This window comes from Rhipicephalus microplus, unplaced genomic scaffold (assembly GCF_043290135.1).
Source record: "Rhipicephalus microplus isolate Deutch F79 unplaced genomic scaffold, USDA_Rmic scaffold_156, whole genome shotgun sequence".
Classification (NCBI taxonomy): Eukaryota; Metazoa; Arthropoda; class Arachnida; order Ixodida; family Ixodidae; genus Rhipicephalus; species Rhipicephalus microplus.
The window spans coordinates 75,001-87,500 of NW_027464727.1; the positions used below are offsets into that span (position 1 = coordinate 75,001).

The 12,500-nt window shown below is 60.5% G+C and overlaps 1 non-coding gene across 1 annotated transcript; it reads left to right on the top strand.

Annotated features, from left to right (window-relative positions):
- The first annotated feature begins 9,004 nt into the window (after positions 1-9,004).
- LOC142791277 (small subunit ribosomal RNA) lies at positions 9,005-10,819 on the top strand. Its single transcript, XR_012890127.1, has one exon. It is a non-coding gene; the product is annotated as a small subunit ribosomal RNA (ribosomal RNA).
- Positions 10,820-12,500: the final 1,681 nt, after the last annotated feature.

Genomic DNA, 12,500 nt, shown 5'->3' on the forward strand with positions numbered 1-12,500 from the left:
AAACCGCGCCAAGTACGAAAGGAACAGCGCGGTCGAGACTCGGAAGAAAAAGCTTTCAAAGTGTCGTAGCACGATGCACACTGCTGTTCGTGTGGAACAAACGTGACTACCGTGCTGTACGGTGGAGTTCTGTGCGCAAAAGCGGCGGGTGTGTTTCTAAGCACCACAGCGTTGTGTCAAAAAAGAGGTGCCTGAGAGAAACGCATGCGACTGCCGTGCTTTGCGGCATAGCACCGTGCGCAAAAACGGTGCGCATGCAAGAGGTGTCAGAGCTAGCGAACTTTTGCCACGAGCAACAGGTCACTAAAAGCCTATAGATGACGGTGTTGGAGGAAAAGAAAAATATCGAGAAAGCACTGCGGTGTGCCGTGCGTAGGGACGGGCGCGCGTGCCACATGCCGCCGAAATATGGGTGTCGGAGAAAACAGAGTGCCGCGCGTAACGAGGGGCGCGCGTGTTACAGAGAGATATGCCCAAACGCATGAAAGTGTACGCAGGTGTCCTAAGGCAGTTTTTTTTTTTTTCCTCATTTTGATGTCGCCCCGGCTGACGTGGTTTTCGTTTTTCCGTGCCGCCCCGGCTGACGCGGTTTTCGTTTTTCCGTGCCGCCCCGGCTGACGCAGTTTTTGCGCCGCCCCGGCTGACGCGGTTTTCGCGCCGCCCCGGCTGACGCGGTTCCGACTTTGCACTTTTTGGCTCACCCCGGCTGGCGGCCCACTCACTCGATCGCCAGGTCTGTTTGCCCCGGTGGTTCCACCGCCAGGCTTAAGCGCGAACTTTTTTTGTTTGTTTTCTTTTGATTAAGCGCAAGCTTTTTTCTTTGTTTTCTTTTGATTAAGCGCGGGCTTTTTTCTTTGTTTTTTTTGCATTCGCCCCGGCAGACGCGGTTTTTGCGCCGCCCCGGCTGACGCGGTTTTTGCCGCCCCGGCTGACGCAGTTCGGACTTAGCACTTTTCGGCTGTGCCTGGCTGGCGGCCCACTCACTCGATCGCCATGTCTGTTTGCCACAGTTTTCCCGGTGGTGCCGCACCCGGGCTCGCCCCGGCTGACGCGGTTTCGTGCCGCCCCGGCAGACGCGGTTTTCGCGCCGCCCCGGCTGACGCGGTTTCGTGCCGCCCCGGCAGACGCGGTTTTTTGCCGCCCCGGCTGACGCAGTTCGGACTTGGCACTTTTTGGCTGAGCCTTGCTGGCGGCCCACTCACTCGATCGCCATGTCTGTTTGCCACAGTTTTCCCGGTGGTGCCGCACCCGGGCTCGCCCCGGCAGACGCGTTTTTTTTTTCTTTCGCCCCGGCTGACGCAGTTTTCGCGCCGCCCCGGCAGACGCGGTTTTCGCGCCGCCCCGGCAGACGCGGTTTTTTGCGCCGCCCCGGCTGACGCAGTTCGGACTTGGCACTTTTTGGCTGAGCCTGGCTGGCGGCCCACTCACTCGATCGCCATGTCTGTTTGCCACAGTTTTCCCGGTGGTGCCGCACCCGGGCTCGCCCCGGCTGACGCAGTTTTCGCGCCGCCCCGGCTGACGCGGTTTCGTGCCGCCCCGGCAGACGCGGTTTTTTGCGCCGCCCCGGCTGACGCGGTTTTTTGCCGCCCCGGCTGACGCAGTTCGGACTTGGCACTTTTCGGCTGTGCCTGGCTGGCGGCCCACTCACTCGATCGCCATGTCTGTTTGCCACAGTTTTCCCGGTGGTGCCGCACCCGGGCTCGCCCCGGCAGACGCGTTTTTTTTTTTTCTTTCGCCCCGGCTGACGCAGTTTTCGCGCCGCCCCGGCTGACGCGGTTTCGTGCCGCCCCGGCAGACGCGGTTTTTTGCGCCGCCCCGGCTGACGCGGTTTTTGCCGCCCCGGCTGACGCAGTTCGGACTTAGCACTTTTTGGCTGAGCCTGGCTGGTGGCCCACTCACTCGATCGCCATGTCTGTTAGCCACAGTTTTCCCGGTGGTGCCGCACCCGGGCTCGCCCCGGCTGACGCAGTTTTCGCGCCGCCCCGGCTGACGCGGTTTCGTGCCGCCCCGGCAGACGCGGTTTTCGCGCCGCCCCGGCTGACGCGGTTTTTGCCGCCCCGGCTGACGCAGTTCGGACTTAGCACTTTTCGGCTGTGCCTGGCTGGCGGCCCACTCACTCGATCGCCATGTCTGTTTGCCACAGTTTTCCCGGTGGTGCCGCACCCGGGCTCGCCCCGGCTGACGCAGTTTTCGCGCCGCCCCGGCTGACGCGGTTTCGTGCCGCCCCGGCAGACGCGGTTTTCGCGCCGCCCCGGCTGACGCGGTTTCGTGCCGCCCCGGCAGACGCGGTTTTTTGCCGCCCCAGCTGACGCAGTTCGGACTTAGCACTTTTTGGCTGAGCCTTGCTGGCGGCCCACTCACTCGATCGCCATGTCTGTTTGCCACAGTTTTCCCGGTGGTGCCGCACCCGGGCTCGCCCCGGCAGACGCGTTTTTTTTTTCTTTCGCCCCGGCTGACGCAGTTTTCGCGCCGCCCCGGCAGACGCGGTTTTCGCGCCGCCCCGGCAGACGCGGTTTTTTGCGCCGCCCCGGCTGACGCGGTTTTTTGCCGCCCCGGCTGACGCAGTTCGGACTTGGCACTTTTTGGCTGAGCCTGGCTGGCGGCCCACTCACTCGATCGCCATGTCTGTTTGCCACAGTTTTCCCGGTGGTGCCGCACCCGGGCTCGCCCCGGCTGACGCAGTTTTCGCGCCGCCCCGGCTGACGCGGTTTCGCGCCGCCCCGGCTGACGCGGTTTCGTGCCGCCCCGGCAGACGCGGTTTTTTGCCGCCCCGGCTGACACGGTTCGGACTTTGCACTTTTCGGCTGTGCCTGGCTGGCGGCCCACTCACTCGATCGCCATGTCTGTTTGCCACAGTTTTCCCGGTGGTGCCGCACCCGGGCTCGCCCCGGCAGACGCGTTTTTTTTTTTTTTTTCTTTCGCCCCGGCTGACGCAGTTTTCGCGCCGCCCCGGCTGACGCGGTTTCGTGCCGCCCCGGCAGACGCGGTTTTTTGCGCCGCCCCGGCTGACGTGGTTTTTGCCGCCCCGGCTGACGCAGTTCGGACTTTGCACTTTTTGGCTGAGCCTGGCTGGCGGCCCACTCACTCGATCGCCATGTCTGTTTGCCACAGTTTTCCCGGTGGTGCCGCACCCGGGCTCGCCCCGGCAGACGCGTTTTTTTTTTTCCTTCGCCCCGGCAGACGTGGTTCCCCCCCCCCCCCCCTCCGTCTTTCTTTTTGTTTTTTTTTTCGCCGCGGCTGAAGTGGATTTTTCGGTGCCTCGACGCCCCGGTAGTCGCGGTTTTTCCGTTTCCGCACGGCCCCGGCTGACGCTGCTCGGTCACAGTCGCCTTTTGTGGTGATTGCAGACTTCTTGAGCGCGGGTGTTTTTTTTTTTGTTGTTGTTGTTGTTTTATTACGCATTCGCTCCAGCAGACGCTGTTTAGACTTTTTGTTTCCTCTTTTATCCTGCGACGAGGTGACGAGGTTTATTCGGTGCCCCGCCGCCCCGGCTGAAGTGATTTTTCCTGTCCCGTGCCGCCCCGGCTGACGCGGTTGGGACTTCGCGTTTGTTCGGCCGCCACGGGTTTTGGCGCACTCGCTCGGTTGCTTGTTGTTGCCACTTGTTGCGAACCCAGGTTTCTTGAGCGAGCGCGGGCGTTTTTTCTTCCTTTCTTTCTTTGTTCTATGTGTTAGCGAATCGGCCTTTAATATCACACGAGGACTCACAACCAACAATTTTCAGTTTGAAGTGTAAAAAATCTGCAGGTGTTGACGTAACTGACTTGCCCCGTACCCTTGAGTACATCCATGAAGTTCTCGTAGTACTACTAAATCGCATTATTCCAAGTGGAGAAATTCCCATAAACTTGCAAACCTCTACACGAAAATCGGTGCGCGTGATAAAGTTGAAAATTATCGTCCGATATCAAATGTGCCTTCTATAACACAAATTCTAGGAAAAAAAAAAAAAAAACACTTGTTCGCCGTTTTCTGCGCCGTGACTGGCAGCACTCCGGCGAAGCGAAACGGGGTCGATTCGAGCACGATATCGGCGTCTTTCGACGTGCTCGCCGGCGACCGTCGCACGAGTACGTCGCACGAGCGCGTCTGCCGGGGCGCCGTTTGCGAAGCCGACGCAAAAGTGGGAACCGCCGCTCGGATGATCGCCGCTTTCGGCAGAGTGAGTGTTGGCACTCCGGGGAAGCGAAACAGCGTGAATGCGCCCACGAAATCGGCGTATTTTGAAGTGCCCGCCGGCGACCGTCGCACGAGTACGGTAAACCGCGTCAGCCGGGGCGTAGTTCGGGACGCCGACGAAAAAGTGGGAAGCGCAACTCGGATCTTCGCCGTTTTTGCAGGAGTGAGTGGCGGCCCTCCTGCGAGACCAAGAAGCATCGATTCGTGCACGAATTCGGCGCCTTTCGACGTGATCGCCGGCGACCGTCGCTCGAGTAGGGCAAACCGCGTCTGCCGGGGCGGGCTTCGGGACGCCGATGCGAAAGTGGGAAACGCTGCTCGGATGTTCGCCGTTTTTGGCCGAGTGAGTGCTGGCACTCGGGCGAAGCCAAACGGGGCCGATTACGGCACGATATCGGCGTCTTTCGACGTGCCCGCCGGCGACCGTCGCACGAGTACGGTAAACCGCGTCAGCCCGGGCGGAGTTCGGGACGCCGATGCGAAAGTGGAGAACGCCGCTCGGATCTTCGCCGTTTTTGGAGGAGTGAGTGGCGGCACTCCGGAGAAGCCAAGGAGCGCCAATTAGCGCACGATATCGGCGTCTTTCGACGCGCTCGCCGGCGACCGTCGCACGAGTAGGGCAAACCGCGTCTGCCGGGGCGGGGTTTACGACGCCGACGCAAAAGTGGGAACCGCCGCTCGGATGTTGGCCGTTTTTGGCAGAGTGAGTGCTGGCACTCCGGCGACGCGAAAGAGCGCGAATGCGCCCACGAAAGTGGCGTATTTGGACGTGCGTGACGGCGACCGCTGCAGGAGTACGAAAAACCACGTCAGCCGGGGCGAGCGACACACGGCGGTCTGGGTGCTTATCGCTGCTATTATAGGGGCACCCCGGCAGACGCAGAAAAAAAAAAAAAATTTTCGACCTTCTTTTTTGCTGGTCGAGCTCGGGTAACCCAGGTCGCAATGGGAGCCGCGCACGAAAGCGGCGTCGCGAGACGCGTTCGCGGTCGCTAGTCGCACGAGCTCGGCAACCGCGTCAGCCGGCGCGGAGTTCGGGATGCCGACGGCTAAGTGGGTACCGCTGCTCGGATGTTCGCCGTTTTTGGCCGAGTGAGTGCTGGCACTCCGGTGAAGCCAAGGAGCGCCAATTCGTGCACGATATCGGCGTCTTTCGACGTGCCCGCCGGCCACCGCCGCACGAGTACGGCAAACCGCGTCTGCCGGGGCGGGGTTCGCGACGCGTACGCAATAGTGGGAACCGTCGCTCGGATGTTCGTCGTCTTTGGCCGAGCGAGTGCTGGCACTCCGGCGAAGCGAAACGGGGCCGATTCGGGCACGATATCGGCGTATTTCGACGTGCTCGCCGGCGACCGTCGCACGAGTACGGCAAAGCGCGTCTGCCGGGGCGAGGTTTGCGACGCCGACGAAAAAGTGGGAAGCGCCGCTCGGATCTTCGCCGTTTTTGCAGGAGTGAGTGGCGGCCCTCCTGCGAGACCAAGAAGCATCGACTCGCGCACGATATCGGTGTCTTTCGACGTGCCCGCCGGCCACCGCCGCACGAGTACGGCAAACCGCGTATGCCAGGGCGGGGTTGGCGACGCCGACGCAAAAGTGGGAACCGCCACTAGGATGTTCGCCGTTTTTGGCAGAGTGAGTGCTGGCACTCCGGCGAAGCGAAAGAGCGCGAATGCGCCCACGAAAGTGGCGTGTTTGGACGTGCTTGACGACGACCACCGCAGGAAAACGAAAAACCACGTCAGCCGGGGCGAGCGACCCATGGCGGTCTGGGTGCTTATCGCTGCTATTATAGGGGCACCCCGGCAGACGCAAAAAAAAAAAAAAAATTTTTTTCGACATTCTTTTTTGCTCGTCGACCTCGGGTGACCCAGGTCGCAGTGGGAGCCGCGCACGAAAGCGGCGTCGCGAGACGGCTTCGCGGTCGCTAGTCGCACGAGCTCGGCAACCGCGTCTGCCGGGGCGGAGTTCGGGACGCCGACGGCTAAGTGGGAACCGCCGCTCGGATGTTCGCCGTTTGTGGCCGAGTGAGTGCTGGCACTCCGGCGAAGCCAAACGGGGCCGATTCCGGCACGATATCGGCGTCTTTCTACGTGCTCGCCGGCGACCGTCGCACGAGTACGGCAAAGTGCGTCTGCCGGGGCGGGGTTTGCGACGCGTACGCAATAGTGAGAACCGTCGCTCGGATGTTCGTCGTCTTTCGCCGAGCCAGTGCTGGCAATCCGGCGAAGCCGAACGGAGCCGATTCGGGCACGATATCGGCGTCTTTCCACGTGCTCGCCGGCGACCGTCGCACGAGTACGGTAAACCGCGTCAGCCGGGGCGGAGTTCGGGACGCCGATGCGAAAGTGGGAAGCGCCGCTCGGATCTTCGCCGTTTTTGGAGGAGTCAGTGGCGGCACTCCGGTGAAGCCAAGGTGCGCCAATTCGCGCACGATATCGGCGTCTTTCGACGTGCCCGCCGGCCACCGTCGCACGAGTACGGCAAACCTCGTCTGCCGGGGCGGGGTTTGCGACGCCGACGCAAAAGTGGGAACCGCCGCTCGGATGTTCGCCGTTTTTGGCAGAGTGAGTGCTGGCACTCCGGCGAAGCGAAAGAGCGCGAATGCGCCCACGAAAGTGGCGTGTTTGGACGTGCTTGACGACGACCACCGCAGGAAAACGAAAAACCACGTCAGCCGGGGCGAGCGACCCATGGCGGTCTGGGTGCTTATCGCTGCTATTATAGGGGCACCCCGGCAGACGCAAAAAAAAAAAAAAATTTTTTTCGACATTCTTTTTTGCTCGTCGACCTCGGGTGACCCAGGTCGCAGTGGGAGCCGCGCACGAAAGCGGCGTCGCGAGACGGCTTCGCGGTCGCTAGTCGCACGAGCTCGGCAACCGCGTCTGCCGGGGCGGAGTTCGGGACGCCGACGGCTAAGTGGGAACCGCCGCTCGGATGTTCGCCGTTTGTGGCCGAGTGAGTGCTGGCACTCCGGCGAAGCCAAACGGGGCCGATTCCGGCACGATATCGGCGTCTTTCTACGTGCTCGCCGGCGACCGTCGCACGAGTACGGCAAAGTGCGTCTGCCGGGGCGGGGTTTGCGACGCGTACGCAATAGTGAGAACCGTCGCTCGGATGTTCGTCGTCTTTCGCCGAGCCAGTGCTGGCACTCCGGCGAAGCCGAACGGAGCCGATTCGGGCACGATATCGGCGTCTTTCCACGTGCTCGCCGGCGACCGTCGCACGAGTACGGTAAACCGCGTCAGCCGGGGCGGAGTTCGGGACGCCGATGCGAAAGTGGGAAGCGCCGCTCGGATCTTCGCCGTTTTTGGAGGAGTCAGTGGCGGCACTCCGGTGAAGCCAAGGTGCGCCAATTCGCGCACGATATCGGCGTCTTTCGACGTGCCCGCCGGCCACCGTCGCACGAGTACGGCAAACCTCGTCTGCCGGGGCGGGGTTTGCGACGCCGACGCAAAAGTGGGAACCGCCGCTCGGATGTTCGCCGTTTTTGGCAGAGTGAGTGCTGGCACTCCGGCGAAGCGAAAGAGCGTGAATGCGCCCACGAAAGTAGCGTATTTGGACGTGCTTGACGGCGACCGCCGCAGGAGTACGAAAAACCACGTCAGCCGGGGCGAGCGACCCACGGCGGTCTGGGTGCTTATCGCTGCTATTATAGGGGCACCCCGGCAGACGCAGAAAGAAAAAAAAAAATGGGGACATGGCGTGCGTCACCGTGCGGCTTCGCAGCGTTGCCGAAGTCGCCGAGCCCTTCGACTGAGCCGAACGGCGGACAGGGAACGTTGGTCGGCCGTTCTAACCTGTCGGTGCCACGCCGAGACGTCGTTAAGGAAAACCGCGTCGTGGGCCTCTACGACGCCGTCGAGTCGTTGTACGTTTGGTGTCCAGCGTGTCGGCGGCGAGTAGCGGACACGTCGTTCACGACTTCGGTCTTTCGCAGTCGACGCGAACTTGCGGAGAGTCGTGGTGCCTCACGTTTTCGGCAGAAACCGCGGCGGAATTTTCCCGTGCGTGCGCGCACGACCTCGGTGCTGTGCCGTCAGCGTAGTGTTGCACAAACTCGTGGCCTACCCAAGGTGCGGTACGTTTGCGGCCGTATCCTCGGTGGGAATTTCGTGAGTAGGGTCGCAAATTCTACGACCTCGGCGGGTTTGAGAGCGACGTAGACTTGTGGCACGCTCAACATGCCACACGTTTCGGGGCACACCCGCGGTGAAATTTTCTCGAGTACGCTCGTATTAGGGCCCAAGGAGGTCTGGGTACTTATCGCTGCTATTATGTGGGGGTTCTCGTGAGCGGCGTACGCGAAAGCGACCGGGTGTCTGATATGCGGCGGGCTTCGGCCTCGTCAAGCGTGTCCTCGGGTCTGCTCCAGGGGAATCCACGGCAGTCGTCTGCAGCCTCATCCGCTTGATGCGTTAGGGGCTGGTTGTCGGACGGTGCCGTTTTACCACGATATCGAGGTGTGTTCCGTGTCGTCCTCGGGCGATTCAGATGCGAAAGCGCCGAAGACGCGGGCGTGACCCGTCGTCTGGCGGCTTTGCAGTCTCGGCTCCGTTGCTAGTTCCGGCCGGTCCACCGACAGTGCAGCGGGCTTGGGCAACCCGCACGGCGCGACCGAGTCGATGCAACGAAAAAGAGCGAGCATGAACGTGCTTCTTGCCGCACGGCTCCCACTCGTCTTTCGGGAAGGTTGTGCCGTAGCGAGCTCGAACGCCGTCATCTCGGAGTGCAAAATAAGCGTGTTGGGGCGCCTGAAGGTGGCCTCCGCCGCACACAGACTGCGTCCGGCCCGCCGAGGGCGAGGACGGACGCGCAGTCGAACGATTACCTGGTTGATCCTGCCAGTAATCATATGCTTGTCTCAAAGATTAAGCCATGCATGTCTAAGTACATGCCGAAATAAGGCGAAACCGCGAATGGCTCATTAAATCAGTTATGGTTCCTTAGATCGTTTCTTCCTACTTGGATAACTGTGGCAATTCTAGAGCTAATACATGCAGTGAGCCTGGAGCCCTTTGGGTAACGGGTGCTTTTATTAGACCAAGATCGATCGGGTTTCGGCCCGTATTGTGTGGTGACTCTGGATAACTTTGTGCTGATCGCATGGCCACGAGCCGGCGACGTTTCTTTCAAGTGTCTGCCTTATCAACTTTCGATGGTAGGTTACTTGCTTACCATGGTTGTTACGGGTAACGGAGAATCAGGGTTCGATTCCGGAGAGGGAGCCTGAGAAACGGCTACCACATCCAAGGAAGGCAGCAGGCGCGCAAATTACCCACTCCCGGCACGGGGAGGTAGTGACGAAAAATAACAATACGGGACTCTTTTGAGGCCCCGTAATTGAAATGAGTACACTCTAAATCCTTTAACGAGGATCAATTGGAGGGCAAGTCTGGTGCCAGCAGCCGCGGTAATTCCAGCTCCAATAGCGTATACTAAAGCTGCTGCGGTTAAAAAGCTCGTAGTTGGATCTCAGTTCCAGACGAGTAGTGCATCTACCCGATGCGACGGCTCGGACTGAACATCATGCCGGTTCTTTCTTGGTGCACTTCATTGTGTGCCTCGAGATGGCCGGTGCTTTTACTTTGAAAAAATTAGAGTGCTCAACGCAGGCGAGTCGCCTGAATAAACTTGCATGGAATAATAGAACAAGACCTCGTTTCTGTTCTGTTGGTTTTTGGAATACGAGGTAATGATTAAGAGGGACGGACGGGGGCATTCGTATTGCGGCGCTAGAGGTGAAATTCTTGGACCGTCGCAAGACGAACTACTGCGAAAGCATTTGCCAAGAATGTTTTCATTGATCAAGAACGAAAGTCAGAGGTTCGAAGGCGATCAGATACCGCCCTAGTTCTGACCATAAACGATGCCAACCAGCGATCCGCCTGAGTTACTCAAATGACTCGGCGGGCAGCTTCCGGGAAACCAAAGTATTTGGGTTCCGGGGGAAGTATGGTTGCAAAGCTGAAACTTAAAGGAATTGACGGAAGGGCACCACCAGGAGTGGAGCCTGCGGCTTAATTTGACTCAACACGGGAAAACTTACCCGGCCCGGACACTGGGAGGATTGACAGATTGAGAGCTCTTTCTTGATTCGGTGGATGGTGGTGCATGGCCGTTCTTAGTTGGTGGAGCGATTTGTCTGGTTAATTCCGATAACGAACGAGACTCTAGCCTATTAAATAGGTGCGGGGTTCCCAGCACCTTACAACCTTCTTAGAGGGACAAGCGGCTCCTAGCCGCACGAAACAGAGCAATAACAGGTCTGTGATGCCCTTAGATGTCCGGGGCCGCACGCGCGCTACACTGAAGGAAGCAGCGTGTCTTTATCCCTGTCTGAAAAGACTGGGTAACCCGTGGAACTTCTTTCGTGATTGGGATAGGGGCTTGCAATTGTTCCCCTTGAACGAGGAATTCCCAGTAAGCGCGAGTCATAAGCTCGCGTTGATTACGTCCCTGCCCTTTGTACACACCGCCCGTCGCTACTACCGATTGAATGATTTAGTGAGGTCTTCGGACCGATGTCCGGCGCGGCCTTTCGGTTGCGCCGGTCTGTTGGAAAGATGACCAAACTTGATCATTTAGAGGAAGTAAAAGTCGTAACAAGGTTTCCGTAGGTGAACCTGCGGAAGGATCATTAACGGATTGTGAAGGGTGAGCGCCTCAGCTGCGTCTGCGCCCGACACTTTCTGCCGCTGACCCCGTTTGGACGCGGGGTCGGCTTTTCCCCACGGGGCTGCCTGAATGTGGAGCGGCACCCCGTGACAAATTGTTGCGCCCAGCGGACGCCAACACCGCGACCTTGGACGGTCGGCCAGGTGGCGGACGCGGGTACAAACGGCGCAACGCACTCATAGGTCGGCTTTCGACCCGCCACTGCACCGTGGCTCGAAGCGCTCGAAATGCGCGACCCGACCGCTGCGGGACCGCCTAGTACTGTAAACAGGAGCGGCGGAGCGCGAACGGCGAGTCGTGGTTACGTCGGTAGAAGGCGAGGCTGCGCGTTCCCGAAACGCCAGCCGAGTGCCCTCCCGACCGTTCGAGCGTGCAAGAACGAGACCCGACAATCGCGCGGCGACTGCCAAGTACGAGAGGAACGGCACAAGCGTCGGCGGTCGGTCAAGGAACTGGCGATGTGACGGGTCCGCTGTGCACCAGTGCATACCGTCCCGCCGTCCGCGGCAAGCGCCTCCGCGTCCTCGGGTGACGGAGGCTGCCGGTCGGTTCTTGCAGGCGAGGGATCTCGCTGGCACCGGTTCGCGTTGACGCGCGGCCGGTCATGGCACGGCGATGCGACGGCCGAGGTGCGCAGTACTCGATGGAGGAACCGCACGCTCCGATGACCGTCCCGCCCTCCGCGGCGTATGCGTACCGACCGTAATGGTTGCAGCAGCGCCGGCCGGCTTTTGAATTCGCCACACGAAACACGGTGCGAGATCGCGGTTAGGGGAGCGTCGACGTTGCCAGGCGTTTTGCTTGCTGCCGAGGGAAAGGCGGCACGGCCACGTCGCGCTCGTCGCGATTAGCGGGTCTGCGCGCTTTGGGAAGGTGCCGCAACGACTTGCCGAAAGAGGAAGCACGGAAGAACGAGGGACTTGGACGTCCCGACAATTGAACGCACTTGCGGCCAGGCCCTTGCTGGCTTCGTTCTTCCGCCTCGAGTAGGCTCGTACGCGGCTCCGGCGCCGAAAGTGGTCCTTGGCACCGACTTCGGTGGACGTGGGAAGTGCCGCGCAAGTACGGCGCGCCTGGCTCCACCTGTTGGCTAAAGTAGGCAGCCGGATCGGCATTTTGGTGTGCGGTGGCAAACCGTGGATGCGAAAAAAGCTTGTGCGATTTCGTGGAACAAAAAGCGGGGGTCCCCCTTTTTATGCGGAGGAGACCGACCCGCCCGCCGTGGTGAACCGCGACGCCACGGTAAAAACGGGAGAGGCTTGTCGATGGGACCGTGCATCCCGCGCTCCACGGAGGCCGGGAGGCGGCCGCCCGAGGAAATGTGTAGCCGTCGAGGCCCGCATCTGCGTGCACTCTTATCCAAATGGGTGTACCGCAGGCATTTTCTGGTTAGGCGGGCCAATGAGAGCGAGCACACAACGATACCTACGGGTCCGGCTTGGAGAACCGGCTTCGACGCCTCCCGAGTATTTATAGAGGGGTGGACCACGAAAGCACTCGCAAGTAGCGGAAGCGAAACGCCGTCCGAAACACACCGTTTGCTCGATTTGCGGCAGCCGAAAAAGGCGCGGCAGAGTTTTGGAGTCCAAGCGTGCGCTGAAAAGCGCCCTTCTTGGCCACTGTTTGGCCGAGTGCCAGAAACGTTT